Source organism: Rana temporaria, chromosome 7 (genome assembly GCF_905171775.1).
Source record: "Rana temporaria chromosome 7, aRanTem1.1, whole genome shotgun sequence".
NCBI classification, from domain to species: domain Eukaryota; kingdom Metazoa; phylum Chordata; class Amphibia; order Anura; family Ranidae; genus Rana; species Rana temporaria.
Window position 1 is genome coordinate 129,810,975 of NC_053495.1, and position 15,907 is coordinate 129,826,881.

Below are 15,907 nucleotides of genomic sequence, written 5' to 3' on the forward strand. Positions count from 1 at the left end.
TCAGCTAGGAAAAGGTGGTCATGTGGGTGCCAGATGAGGTGTTAACCCATTGTGTGCTGACATGAGGATAGGCCAGGAAATAATGTTTGGGGTTCTAACACATTATCTAAAATAAATTCGATTTTTACATGTATGTAAAAAAAAAATTGCCCCAGTAGCCAAGTGCTTAAAGTTACAACCATGCTCTTAACTCCCCCAAAGTAAAATATGAGCCCCCCTTGCCCTATTTACACACATATATGATGTAAACCCAAGCATCGAGGGCACCTATGCACAAAAATGTTGATTACGCTACACATATTTCATATCATTGTGCACTCCATCCCAGATAGCAAGGTAACTTGCCACACAATTGTGGCAGTGTTAAATTGGAAGTCTGTTAACTTGCTGCACATTTTCACTGGCACGTTGTACACTTGCAGAACCCTTTCCCAATTTGTAGCAAATTTGCATGGGAAGAGCAAAGTTGCAGTGGTGAGTCTACAGCAAAAGCTGTAGAAGTGTACAGCATGAAAATTCAGCCACAGTGACCCCGGTGGTGGGATGACTAGTGCACAACATAACTGAACAAGAACCTGCAGCAGTCTTGCAGAATGTTTGCAAATAAAGAGGATCTGGAGTCATGCAATGAGGACTTGATTTGATTGTGTAACAAGCTTGTGAAGCCTGGCAAGTCTAGTCTTTAATATGTAACCAGCTGTGTCCAATCACTGACAGCGCAGGAGGAGAGGAGAGCCGATAACCAGCAAATCCACACAGGGGACATCTACACTGATAATCAGGGCACTGATCACCAGTGTCCTGATTGTCAGTACAGCTCCAACAGTACCCACCAATGCTGCCAATCTGTGCCCAAAAGTGCTGCCAATCTGTGCCTTTAACTACTTGCCGACCAGCCGCCGTCATTCTACGGCGGCAGGTCGGCTCTCCTGGGCGAGAGCACGTCACACTACGTCGGCTCTTAGAGCGGCCACTAGGGGCGCATGCGCACCGCCGGAGGCACGCGTGCGCCCCCTGCTCGCTCCCGACTCCCGTGCGTGTGCCCGGCGGGCGCGATCGCCGCCGGGCACCCGCGATTGCTCGTTACAGAGCGGGGACAGGGAGCTGTGTGTGTAAACACACTGCTCTCGGTCCTGTCAGCGGGGGAAATGCTGATCTTCTGTTCATACAATGTATGAACAGAGGATCAGTGTTTCCCCTAGTGAGGCCACCCCCCCCCCACAGTAAGAACACACCCAGGGAACATACTTAACCCCTTCCCCGCCCCCTAGTGTTAACCCCTTCACTGCCAGTGGCATTTTTATAGTAATCCAATGCATTTTTATAGCACTGTTCGCTATAAAAATTCCACTGGTCCCATAAATGTGTCAAAAGTGTCCGAAGTGTCCGCCATAATGTCGCAGTACCAAAAAAAAATCGCTGATCGCCGCCATTACTAGTAAAAAAAATATATTAATAAAACTGACATAAAAATACCCCCTATTTTGTAAACGCTATAACTTTTGCGCAAACCAATCAATAAACGCTTATTGCGATTTTTTTTTACGAAAAATACGTAGAAGAATACGTATCGGCCTAAACTGAGGAAAAAAAATGTTTTTTTATATATTTTTGGGGGATATTTATTACAGCAAAAAGTAAAAAATATCCATTTTTTTCAAAATTGTCGCTCTATTTTTGTTTATAGCGCAAAAAATAAAAACCGCAGAGGTGATCAAATACCACCAAAAGAAAGCTCTATTTGTGGGAAAAAAAGGACGCCAATTTTGTTTGGGATCCACGTCGCACGACCGCGCAATTGTCAGTTAAAGCGACGCAGTCCCGAATCGCAAAAAGTGCTCTGGTCTTTGACCAGCAATATGGTCCGGGGGGTAAGTGGTTAAGTGCTGCCAATCTGTGCCCATCAGTGATACATGTCAGTGTTCATCAAAGCTGCCTGTCAATACCCATCAATGATAATTATCTGTGCCTATCAGTGCCACCTATCAGTGCCCATCAGTGCCACCTATCAGTGCCCAACAGTGCCCCTCAGGGCCACCTATCAGTGCAGCATCATCAGTGCCTCCTCATCAGTGTCCATCAGAGCCCATTAGTGCAGCCTATCAGTGCCCATCTGTGCAGCCTTATCAGCACACATCGGCAATTAAGAAAAATTACCATATTTATCGGTGTATAACATGCATGTTTTTTCCCCCTGAAAACAGAGTGTAAACCCTGACTGCGTGTCATACACAATTTTTTTTTTTTTTTTAGCAAGGGGGGTGGGGTTTGGGCTGTCCACCCCCGGGTTCCACCTATTGGGGGGGGTGTCAGGACGGCTTCCCTGCCTATTCTGACCCTGTCTTCTTCCTGTGTCACTCTCAATGTAAATGGAAGCCTGTAATACCTCAAGTAACGCCGCTCGTTCTGGCCGCGCTCCTCCTCCCGTTCCACCTCCTCCTCTAGTGTAGATTTTAATTGGAGGAGGAGAGCGGTCATGTGACTATCAGTAAAACAGCAGAGGAGAGTCACATGACTGGATCCACAAGAGAGCGGCATTAACCACTTGCCGCCCGCCAATGACAAATTGACGTCGGCAAAGTGGTTGTAGAATCCTGACCGGACGTCATATGACGTCCTCAGGATTCTCAGCCGCTGCGCGCCCCCGGGGGCGCGCATCGCGGCGATCGTTGTTGCGGGGTGTCAGTCTGACACCCCGCAACACCGATCTCGGTAAAGAGTCTCTCACGGAGACTCTTTACCACGTGATCAGCCGTGTCCAACCACGGCTGATCACGATGTAAACAGGAAGAGCCGTTGACGGCTCTTCCTCACTCGCGTCTGACAGACGCGAGTAGAGGAGAGCAGATCGGCGGCTCTCCTGACAGGGGGGGTTCGCGCTGATTGTTTATCAGCGCAGCCCCCCCTCGGATCGCCACATGGACCACCAGGGAAGCCCACCCTGGACCACCAGGGAAGCGGGCAAAAAAAAAAAAAAGTCTTAAAAAAAAAAAAAAAAGTATTGGAAAAAAAAAAAAAAAGTCTGAAAAAAAAAGCAATAAAAAAAGATGCCAATCAGTGCCCACAAATGGGCACTGATTGGCAACATGTGTAAATAAGTGCCGCCCCACAGTGTCCATCAGTGCCACACCACAGTGTCCATCAGTGCCACCCCACAGTGTCCATCAGTGCCACCCCACAGTGCCCATCCATGCCCAGTGCCCACCTATCAGTGCCCATCTGTGCCACCCATAATTATCCATCAGTGCCGCCCATGAGTGACCATCTGTGCCACCTACGAGTGCCCAGTGCCGCCCATGTGTGCCCATGAGTGCCGCCCATGTGTGCCCATCAGTGCCGCCCATGTGTGCCCATCAGTGCCGCCTATGTGTGCCCATCAGTGCCGCTTATGTGTGCCCATCAGTGCCGCCTATGTGTGCCTATCAGTGCCGCATACCAGCGCCGCCAATCAGTGCCACCTCATCTGTGCCCGTCAGTACTACCTCATCGGTGCCCATCAGTGCCGCCATATCAGTGCCCATAATTGAAAGAGAAATCTTACTTATTTACAAAAAAATTAACAGAAAAAAATAAAAATTTAATTTCTTTTCAAAATTTTCAGTTTTTTTAGTTGTTGCACAAAAAAAAATTGCAGAGGTGATCAAATACCACCAAAAGAAAGCTCTATTTGTGGGAAAATAAGGACGCCAATTTTGTTTGGGTACAGTGTAGCACGACCGCGCAATTGCCATTCAAAGTGCGACAGTGCTGAAAGCTGAAAATTGGCTTGGGCAGGAAGCTGCGTAGGTGCCCTGTATGGAAGTGGTTAATTGAGGTATTGCAGGCTTCCATATACATTGAGAGTGACACAGGAGGAACGTTGTATGAGAAAGGGCTGTCAGAAATGATTTACAATGAAAGTAACAAAGGAGAAGCATTGTATGAGAATGGGCTGGCAGTGACATTTTCTCAAATTTAAAGTATGCTGGCAGCGCTCTCCCAGGAGACTGGGGGTCTCCTGGGAGTGCAAGGGGACTTTATAATGAAAGGAGTCTGTGTACTGTGCAGGGAAAGGGGTCTGCATAATGTGCAGTGTGCAGTGTGCTGTGCAGGGGGTCCGTGTGCTGTGCAGGGGGCTGTGGAACGTTTTTTTTCTGAAACGTCTCTCTTAAAATTAGGGTGCGTGTTATACGCCTGTGCGTGTTATACGTACTTATTTAGAACATTTTATAACAGAAACTAAGAAAAACATTTATTTTCACAATTTTCGTTTGTTTAGCAAAAAATAAAAAACAGAGTGATGATTAAATACCGCCAAAAGAAAGACAAAATTACCACAAACGTGCATACGTGTTGGATAAATTAGATGACTTAATAAATGATTTATGTATTCCAATAAATAGTAAAAAATAAGCCAAAATTCATGCTTATAAAGTCCATAAATTATAGCCAAAGTGGTGCAGTGAAAAATAACGCTGCAAATCTTGTGATTATTCAGATGTTCCCACACCAAATGCTCAAACTTTTACCAGAGACTAAAAACCTTTAAGCTATTGGAGGTTAAAGCAGCTTGCATTGAATAAATGAATAGATCAGCAATTCCCAACCACTAGGCAGCTCCAATATCTCCACGGGTAGCCCACACTCTCTCCCATCTGCTCAAATTATTAGTAAAAACATGGAAAATAAGCAATAGAAGCCACATTGTGTAGTACTTTGATGCAATTATTTTTATTGTGCACTACAAGGTACTTAACAGGTTAATAGGTACAAAATAGAGAGGGGCAAAACTCGCAAAGCTGTACTGAGATCATCGTGCATGATGATGTTGTGCTTAAGCTCCTCCCAGAAGCACTTTTTGGTATAAGGTATCATAATTTGGGGTGTTGTTACATAACAATTTAGGGCCAGATTCACAAAGAATTGCCCTGGCTCAGCATATCAGAGATACGCTACGCCGCCGTATCTTACCTGGCGGAATTTCGAATCCAGGAAGATTTTGCGGCGTAGTGTATTTCTCGGCGCGTATTTCAAATTGGGCGGGTAGAGGGCGTGATTCATTTAAATGAAGCGCGTCTCCGCGCCGATTGAAATGCGCATGCTCCGTTTCAAAATTTCCCGCCGTGTTTTGCGCGAAATGACGTCGCACCAACGTAATTTTTTGAACGTAGACGTGAGTTACATCCTTTCCTATTCACGGACGACTTACGCAAAAAAAATAAACATTTAAAATTCAACGCGGGAACAACGGCCATACTTTAACATGGCAAATCTATCTATACGCCACGAAATAGCAGCTTTAACCAAACGCCGGGAAAAGCCGACTAGCGACGATGTAAGAGAATGCGACAGCCGCGCATACCTTCGTGGATCAACGGAAAAAGCTAATTAGCATACCCGACGCGGAAAACGATGCAAACTCCACCCATCGGGCGCCAAAGTATTGCACCTACAATCCGAAGGCGTACGAAGCCGTACGCCTGTCGGATCGAAGCCAGAAGCCGTCGTATCTTGGTTTGAGGATTCTAACTAAAGATACGACGCGGCAAATTTGAAAGTACGCCGGTGTATCAGTAGATACGCCGGCATACTCTCACTCTGAATCTAGCCCTAAATTTCTATTTGATTTTCAATTAATTTTGATAATTTAACTCATTTTATTCACCTTACACTGATGCACATTATTTGTGATATGTAAATTATTAAAGAATTTTTGAGCACTTAAAGGGACAGAGCACCTACAGTATTTTTTTATCTAAATCTCTTGTATCCGGTGTTCAAAATATTAGATTGCTGCTGTTTCTGTTTCATTATTCTAAAAGACATTGGGCCAGATTCAGAAAGAATGGTGTAACTTTCGGTGGGCGTAGCGCATCTCATATACGCTACGCCGCCGTAACTTAGGCGAGTACCGTATTCAGAAAGAACTTTCGCCCTAAGTTACGGCGGCGTAGCGTAAATGGGCCGGCGTAAGCCCGCCTAATTCAAATTATCAAGGCAGTGGGCATGCGCCGTCCGTGGACGTATCCCAGTGTGCATGGTCAAAATCACGTTGGCTAGAATGCCCAAGATACGTCGAACACTGCCTACGACGTAAACAGCCCTATTCACGTACGACTTATGTAAACGACGTAAATTTCGACGGTCATTCCGACGTCCATACCTTAACATGACTTACCCCTGCTTTATGAGGAGTAAAGTTACGCCAGTCGTACGCCTTACGTAAACATCGTTTATTAATACGCCGAGTGCAAGTACGTTCGTGAATCGGCGTATCTAGGTAATTTGCATATTTATAATGGGAACGCCGAATGCGTCCAGCGTAACTATGCGCCCACGATACGCCGGCGTAGGCAAGTTATGTCGGACGGCTGAAGCCATGTTTTTGGACGTATGTCGCTTTGTGAATCGGCGCAAAGATGCGACGGCGCACATTTGAAATTACGGCGGTGTATCTGGAGATACGCCGACGTAAATGCTTTCTGAATCTGGCCCAATGAGTGCAAGATTTTTTGGATTATCAATTTACTTGGCACAACCTGGGTAATATATTGCATTTGTCTGCCATAAAGGTAAATTTGAGCTTGATAAACTATTTCACAAATATCATGTGACATGAAAATTTGGAACTATGAACATTTTTTCTCCAGGGTCACTGATTGCAGAACGTATATAATATTCAGGGGTTTAAAACTAATCTTCAAGACTGAAATGATTTTTAAAAGTGTGCAAAAAAACATAAAAAAAAGGCTCAGAGCAAAAGGGTTACATTTTTTAAACCTGATTAATTTCATGAACAGTATATTGGAGACTAGGTAATCACTGCAACTGAATATTCATCAATAAAATCGTTACGTACATTCTTTATACCTAGCTAGCATTGTCATAGAAAAAAAATGCTAATATATTTGCCAAAACGAAGAGAGAAGATTTTATTGCAGCTTCCACTGTATGTATATTGTAGCAGAAACAGGATATTAAATATTAATACAAGGGTACCGTGCACAAAAAGTCTGTAAAATCACGAAAATAGAGTTACAGCTGGAAAAATATATCCAAGCGCCTGAAAATTTTACCATGCAGAATTAATAACTTGATACTGAAACCATTGGGAAACTAAATTTTTGAGTAGCTTTGCTGGCTTGGAATTTCTTCAACCAGGCGTGTCTTTACAAGTGGTGGAACACGGCAAACGCAATCTCTAGGGACGTTTCACTTCCAAAATGGTTAAGGAGAAAGATTTCCAGCCTTTTTTAATCATACAAGCATAGAAAATAGCTCTGGGGATAAAGAGAAAGCATGCAAATTTATTAGTGAGCTTGTTGCTTTTTTTAGATCAAGAAATTTCACGGGTTGCTAGTTATTTGCTTATGGCTGTTGAGGTGTTATTGAAATGAACGAATCCTGGGAGATACAATAATTTAAATGGCACACTGAAAACCTCTGGGTTTATTTAACATGGGTGCCCATTAATGGTTGACAGTTGCAAGTAATGCTACTGATTCAGGTGTAATTTGCAATTTTGGGAGTGTCAGGTTTTAGTGTGTGGTTTCAGGCTGGATTCACACCTATACATTTTTAGTGCTTTTTGCATTTTGCACATTTGTACTACAAAACGTGTTCCATAGGAAACCATGATAAATGGACTGTAGTGAAAATCTGCAAAATGCAAAAAGCACTAAAACTGCATAGGTGTAAATCTAGCCTTAGGATAACATTTACTGAGCATGTTAAAGTGACAGAGCAGTTTTGATCACTTGCATAGATGTTCAACCCTGTCGAAAAATGTTTGCACTAGGCTCGATCCACATCTATGCATGTTGCTTTTGAGTGTTTCTGCAGTGCTTTTTAATGTGCTTGCTGCTTTTTTGGACATGCGTTTTCACCGTGAATTAACTGCGATTTGCGTTTTGCGTTTTCTTCTTTTTTTTACACTGTATCTAGCTGATTGCTAAGGAGGGGGCTGGGAAGCCGGCCGCCGCTTCCTTAACAACCGATGAGTCATCAGCTGTCAGCGGGCTTCCCGTTAATGTTTAAAAAAGAATTGCCGGCAATTTATTTTTTATTAAAAGCAGTGTGGGGTCCTCCCAGGTCCATACCAGGCCCTTGGGTCTAGTATGGATTCAGAGGGGACCCCCTCACACCAAATAAAAAAAAATGGTGTGGGGTTCCCCCAAAATCCATACCAGACCCTTATCTGAGCATGCAGCCCAGAAGGTCAGGAAAGGGAGGGGACGAGCGAGCACCCCCTCCTGAACCATACCAGGCCGCATGCCCTCAACATGGGGGGATGGGTGCTTTGGATCAGGGAGGCTCTGCGCCCCCCACCCCAAAGCACCTTGCCCCCATGTTGATGGGGACAAGGGCCTCTTCCTGACAACCCTTGCCCTGTGGTTGTCGGCGTCTGCCGGCAGGGGACTTATCGGAATATGGAAGCCCCCTTTAACAAGGGGCCCCCAGATCCCGCTTTCCCTCTATGTGAATGAGTATGGGGTACATTGTTCCCCTACCCATTCATAAAAAAAAGTAATGTAGTGTTAAAAACAACAGTAGACAGTTTTTGACAAGTCTTTTATTAATATCTTCTTCTTCTCCGGTCTTCCTCCATCTTCTCCCGCATCTTCTTCCTCCATTCTTCTCCTTCTCCCCTGCTTTTTCTTCCGAGCAGGTGTGTTAAATTTGGTGTTATCGCTCTCACTCTCTCATACTGGTCTCTGGAAGTTCAACATGGCTATTTTTTTCAATGTTGCATGACAGCGCAATTGGCAGTTAAAGCGATGCAGTGCCGTATCGCAAAAAAAGCTATGGTCATTAAGGGGGTAAATCCTTCCGGGGCTGAAGTGGTTAACTAAGAAGTTTGTTCATTTTTTTTAGTTATAGTCTAACCATTGCGTCTTTGAAATTGAAGCCATGCATTGAACTTCACAATAGTGCCAGACTGAAGAGCCGAGCATTTTTTGTACTCCTTAGTCAGGTTAAGTTGGAGTTTTACATCTGAAAGATTTGAAACCATATTGCATCTCCATTTAAGTATGATCATTAACCTAGCTGCAAACAATATATGCAAGAACAAGGTTCTCTAATTATGTGGGAACGTGTTGATTTCTATACTGAGTAAACCAGGGCTGGGGAAGGTGATGTTAAACATTCTGCAACCTCAGAGATAAAAGAAAATACTTTTTACAGAAAGTGCATATATTTTGGTAGTCCCACAAGATATAGGGTAGGGAGCCAGTTTGGGAACAACCCCGCCACCATTTGTCATAATCTAGATTGGCAAATTTGCACATCTGTACAGGGGTTCGATACTATGATGGAGTTTTTGTGATAACTCTGAGTAATTTTTGCATTTAGAAGAGCTGTAGTTGTAACGGATGGTTTGTTGCCATTGGATTTATTTTTAAAGAAACATTTTGGTCTCGCTCTCATCTTTTGAGGGCTGAATCTTTCACAAACATTCCTTTGGCCTGTAGGAGGTTGTAGAAGAGAGAAATACCTTCCATCTTAATGAACTCAGAAGACCAAAAGTCCCAAGCTTTTTGTGGTATGGTTATTGTTGGTGTTTTTTTTTTATGGTATCAAGTTATTTGTCTATATGTGAATAAACCTTAAGAGTGTATGTTGTGTTTGGTTTGAAGGACTGAGAATGGGAGAAGTTTGTGATTCTGCACCAAGGTTGTGCATCTAAGTGTCTACCAGTATTTGATGGATATATTGGGCAAAATGAATGTGAATATTTCCAGAGGTACAGGAATACCTAGGTTTTTAAACATTAGTGTTGTGGAAAAGCTTCCACGCTGACATTGTTGCTGATATGATTGGGTGGTCCAGTTTGGTGTGAGTTTTTTATATAGAGTGTGCAAGAAGTAATGTACTCAAGTCTCCCCTTGTAATAAATGCTTGCTCTATGTGCCTCCACTGTTTATTAAATACAGGTGTAAGACAATGTCTAAGTTGGTCCAATATCACTGCTGTATGATAGTCTTTCATGTCTGGAAAGCCCATGCCTCCCGCATGTTTGTGCTCGGATAAGGATGGCGTATTTGCATCGTGATTTCTTGGTAAGCCAAACGTGAGTGCTTAAAATTTTCTTAAGTAGGATGGTGGAATTTTAATTTGTAAAGCTCTGAATAGGTACATAAGTTTAGGGAACCTGACCATTTTAAATGCCACCATTGTACCTACCCAGGAACGGTAGTGCTTGCTAATGTTTTGAAGTTCTTGTTTACATGTATTTAAAGGGTAACATAGTTCTGTGTGAACATCTTTGAGGACGAGGAGGTCAGGGAAATGCCCAGATATGGCATAGAGGATGAAACCCATTCAAAGGGAATTTTGGATTGCAGGAGAAGTTTGGTCTTGAACTCCTGCATTTAGAACATTTGACTTGGAATCACTGACTTTATAATATGAACAAGAATTAAACATATCCAGTATATCACAAATTGCTGGTAAGGAAGAAGCCGGTTCCATTATGTCATCTGCGAATAGCGTAATTTTGTGTTTGTGACCTGCTGTATTGGGGATACCTGAAATGTTGTCATTGTTATGTATCTTTTGTGCCAATGGTTCCAATAATAGGGTGAAGATTAGGGGGAGAGAGGGCACCCTTGCCTCGTTCCGTTGGAGATTTTGAATGCGTCTGAGAGAACCCCATCTGAGAAAACTCTAGCTGTGGGTGGGGTGTATAAGGCTGTGATAGAGGAAAGAATGTTGCCTTGAAAGCCAAACTTTGTGAGAGTGTGTTGCAGATATCCCCAGTGGATTCTATCAAATTCCTTTTCTGCATCTATTGTTAGGAACAAGGCTGGGGTGTTCTTTGATTCAGTATAATGTAGCAGGTTAATGATTTTACGAGTAGCGTCAGATGCTTGTCTTCCCAGTGTAAAACCAACTTGGTCGGGATGTATCAATTGGGGCATAATGGGGTCCAGTCTCTGTGCCACTATTTTCGCATATAATTTAAGATCGGTATTTAGTAGTGAGATTGGGCGGACATTTTGTGGGGTTACCAGCTCCTTCCCTGGTTTAAGAAGAATGGTGATATTAGTAGTAAGCATCTGATTTGGAAATTTGGCCGAGGACATGGCAGCATTGAAAGTCTGATGTAGATGTGGGGCTAAAATATTCAAGAATATTTTGTAGTATTCAGCTGAAAAGCAACCTGGGCCCGGGGCTTTGCCATTTGGAAGTAATATGATAGCTTTTTTTTATTTCCTGAACTGTGAACGGAGCATTGAGGTTTTCTAGATGGTGTTTAGTCAGTTGAGGTAAGTGTAGGGACTCTAGAAAGCTTGCGATTCCCGAATCTGTAGGTTTGAGTCACTGTAGGGCCATCTTTGAGATTGTCAAGAAAAGGGAGTTACCGCTCCAGGTGGGTATGCTGAACAATCAGTGACTTCTCAGGAGATTCAGGGTGCCGGCAATGCACAAGGCAAATTGTAGAGGCTAAAAAATGGACAGCCGCACTCCAAAAAACCTTTAGGTTGTCTTTATTGTAAAACGGGTGGAAAATGCACTGCAAAATACAGCTAAAAAATGGGGATAGCAGCCTACGCGTTTCACACTATAAATCAGTGCTTAGTCATGGCTAACATGCAAATAAAACACCCTTCAAATATATATGATTCCTACAAGAGACATGTGACCAATAATGACCACCTACATGTGAGAACCAATTAGTGAAAGGAACTCCCAAAAGTGAATCAATAAATGTTATCACCTGTACACATGAAGATCACCTAAAAATATGTTCTCACTCAAAACGTACACCCGCAACCACAAGTATAGAAAGTAAGCATAACTGTAAAATGTATATGTGTGAATCACCCCCTAACTTAAATTAATAAATGTGTACGTGAACACGAATGTGCAATAAATAATATATGTAATTGCTACAGTTACTGGAGTCACATCACGTGTATATACGCGCCTCAGCATCAGACTGTAATGATATATAAAATATTATAGTGAACACAAAGAGAAGGGGAGATAATTCTATATATAAAAAAGTGTTATAAATAAGTACATACAGTATATAATGACATATGTATCTATATGTGTATGAATAAAATGTGAAAAATTTGTAAATGTAGTCCAATGGACAATATATGTTAATGGTGAATATGTTTAGGTATTAATGTGTATGTGAAAATGATGCACAATATTACGTTTATCTAAATGAATAACAGTTGTGTGTCGAGTGAAGCCTGGCATATCAAAGGTATATAAATTCCAGATAAACATATACATGGGTAAAATTGAGTAAAATAAAAATGAAACTAAATTGTGCTGAATAATAATATATGTAGATGTATCTGGATATAAGTAAATATAGAAAGAATATATTAGATATTGCATGTGTATATATATATATATATATATATATATATGTATATTAATGAATGACTATAGGCGCTTCACACGAACACTTTAACATTAAATTAAGTGATCTTAAAAGGCATGTTCGAGTTGTGAGAGGGTGGAGTCTGTTATTGAATATTGGTGTGTTGTCATGTGGTGATGCACCAATCGAGACAAGCAGTTGAAGCTAATCAATTCTGGAATTACTTAGTTGCAGCTGGATGTGTGGATAGAAATAAAAGAACTTACTGTTGGAGGGACTTGTCTCGACTTCTGCGTGAAGAAAATCTGGTCTGTGCTTTGGCAGGAGAGTTAAATATAGATTGAGAAAGACTTAGGCCCCGTACACACGACCAGTTTCCTCGGCAGAATTCAGCTTCCGACCGAGTTTCTGGCTGAATTCTGCCGAGAAACCCGGCCGTGTGTACACTTTCGGCCGAGGAAGCCGACGAGGAGCTCGGCGAGGAAATAGAGAACATGTTCTCTATTTCCTCGTTGTTCTATGGGAGCTCTCGCCCCGCCGAGCTCCTCGGCGGCTTCAGTGCTGAACTGGCCGAGGAACTCGATGTGTTTGGCACGTCGAGTTCCTCGGCCGTGTGTACGAGGCCTAAATTGTATAAGAAGCTGTGGTGAGAAGTAGAAGCAATATATTATATATCTTGATAAGATGCTACAACAGCATAGCTTCATTGCAAAACAATTTTTTATGTATTCTTTATTGGAAAATGTCATCACGTATAAAACCTACCGTCATAAGTATATAATAATTTAAAACAAAGAGTACATATAAACATTCATCTTCCCAATTTTTCTATTACCCACTTCCATTATCCCCCCTTTCCCCTTACCCTATCCCCCTCTTCCCCTACCCTGATCTGTCATCCTGACTTATTTTTCTACTTTATCACCTGTCTATTTCGGTCATTCCCTGTGCGTATTTATCTGACAGTTTAAAGGCTCTCCATTTCTTCCATGTTGTTCTATATCTTTCTTCCCTTCCTTTCTCTCCACAGCTGAGATACTCAATTTCAGCTATATAGTCAATTTTCTGTATCCACTCTTTTATTGTCGGTTTTGTAATATATAACCATTTTTTCAGGATTAGTCCCTTTGTTGCATTAAGCAGCCATGGGACCAAAGTTCTTTCGTATTGTTTTTTAGTTTTGTTTGTTACATGAAACAGGCATGTCCAGGGGTTTTGTGGGATCTTTTTGCCCGTTATTTCTTCAATATAATCTAAAACTTCCTCCCAATATACTTTTATTTTTGGGCACTCCCACCATGTATGCATTGTCGTTCTCTTTCGTCTACATTTCCTCCAGCACAACGGGGAGTTACTTGGGTGAAGTTTATTCATTCTCTCTGGGGTTAAATGCCAAAGTAACATACATTTGTAGTTTGCTTTGATTGTCATTATGTCGGATGCAGTATTAAATACTGCTCTAATCATTTGTGGTTCCTCCAATTTTTTCCCCAAGTCCTGTCCCCATTTGTCTATACATGCTAATGTTCCCCGTATTTCTAATTCTGCTAAAATGTCATAGATTTGTGATATACCGTGTCTCAAAGGCTTTTCTATACTACAAAGTCTTTGCATTGGATTTAGTGCTTTTCCATCTCTAATTGGCTGTGGTAAGGTGCTCACTAAGTGTGATAACTGCAAATATTCCCACTCACTGAGCTTCTGATCCCTGTGCATAATTTTTAATTCTTGTCTTGTCTTTATTTTACCCTGTGTAATTATGTCCTTAAGTGATGTGTATCCTAATTGTTTTCCTAACCGTGTCCCGTTCCCCGGGATAAAAAAGTTTGTGCCCGCCAGTGAAATTATATTTCCATTTTTTGCGCCTATAAATTGTATCCCATAATTTAAATACATTTTTGGTTAAATTATGTGTGTCCGTGTCTAGTGTTCTTATTTTCGGAGGTATCCAGATGTTTTTATATAAGTGTGTCTTACTTAGTATGTTTTCCATTTGTACCCACTTTTTTTAGTGTGTGGATTTGCCCATTCTGCTAACCTTGCTAATATAACCGCTTTATAATATCTCTGTACATCTGGGAGTGCCAGCCCACCATTTTTTTTTTCCGACTTAAAAGTTCATAATTGTGGTACTTCTATTGGTAGCATTTGGAATTTATAAATTATTTTTGTCAGGATCATCATTTTTAATACGTTGACCCTTCCTATCCATGAGATAGGTCTCCTTGCAGTATTTTTCATTTCTAATTTAATTTCATTAATTAAAGGAACATAACTGGCAGGGTAAAGTTTTTCTAAGGTTGGTGTTATTTTAATTCCCAAGTATGTTAACGCCTTTGTCTCCCAGGTGAATAGAAATTCCTTCTGTAGTAGTTTTTCCTCTTTTTTATCTACTCCCAAGTACAAGATTACAGTTTTTATAGGGTTAATTTAAAAATTTGAAAGTTCTCCATATTCTTTTATTTCTTTTGCAAAATTATAACACAAAAATTGGAAAGAAAAAAGAAAAAGACAAACAGTAAAACAGTAAAAAAAACCTGCAAGAGCGGCATGTACTGCGTCTATTAGCTAAGGGTGAAAAAACATTTGGGCCGTACTCAAACGTCTGTACCAGGGCCAAGAAATATAGATTGGTGCTGTTGAGGTGTTTCAGGTGGTCATTTCGTCAGGTGCTTCATTGTCATCCCATTCATCATTGCTGTGGGTGCAGTAATGGCGGTGTTGTTGGCGATGTTGGCATTGTTTGCGAGGTTCCAGGATGTTCCACTGCCGCAGTAGGGAAAGACCTTCCTCCACAGAGCAGATAGTTTATACTCTGTTATCTCTTGTTACCACTAATATAACTGGGTTCCCCCATTTGTATGTGATCTGGTGGTTGCATAGGGGTTTTGTGATCATGGAGAGGTTCTTGCGTTTCAGCATTGTGTATTGAGATAGATCGGCGTAGAAGGCCAAGTTGGTGTCTGGCTGTGTATACACTACTGCATTTCTTCTGGCTCTCATAAGCCTCTCTTTTATGTGGAAAAAATGTATGCAGAAGATTGTATCCCTAGGGATGTCATCCGGCAGATGTGGTGTTTTAGGTAGTCGATGGATCCCGTTAATAATTAGTTCTGCCTGAGGGGCGTCAGGAAGAAAAGTTGCCATCAACTTTGTAAAGTATTCCTTTAAAGCTGGTGGCTGTACTGATTTAGGAATACCTCTGATTTTCTGGTTGTTCCTTCTGGAATGGCCTTCTAAGTCAGCCAGCTTAGCTTTCACGCTACGTCTTCTTCATTATCCTCATATGCATCTACAAGATCATTGAATATTGTGGTAAATTCCCCCATCTTGGAGTCTATGTTTTTTACTCTATCTCCAAGGTCAGAGATTTCAGACTTCAAATAGTGCACATTTAAAGTAGAATCTAGCACTGGCTGATTATATGTGGGAAAAGCTGCTATGGAATTCTACAATGCAGTGCTCTCAGAGATAGGAGGCATTGTAAAGCTTATCTCTGTGACTTGATCTGCTGCAGGAGCCAGTCGTGGCTTTGATTTTGCAGGACTTGTGGAGGGGGAACCTGGGCAGCTGCTGCCCTGG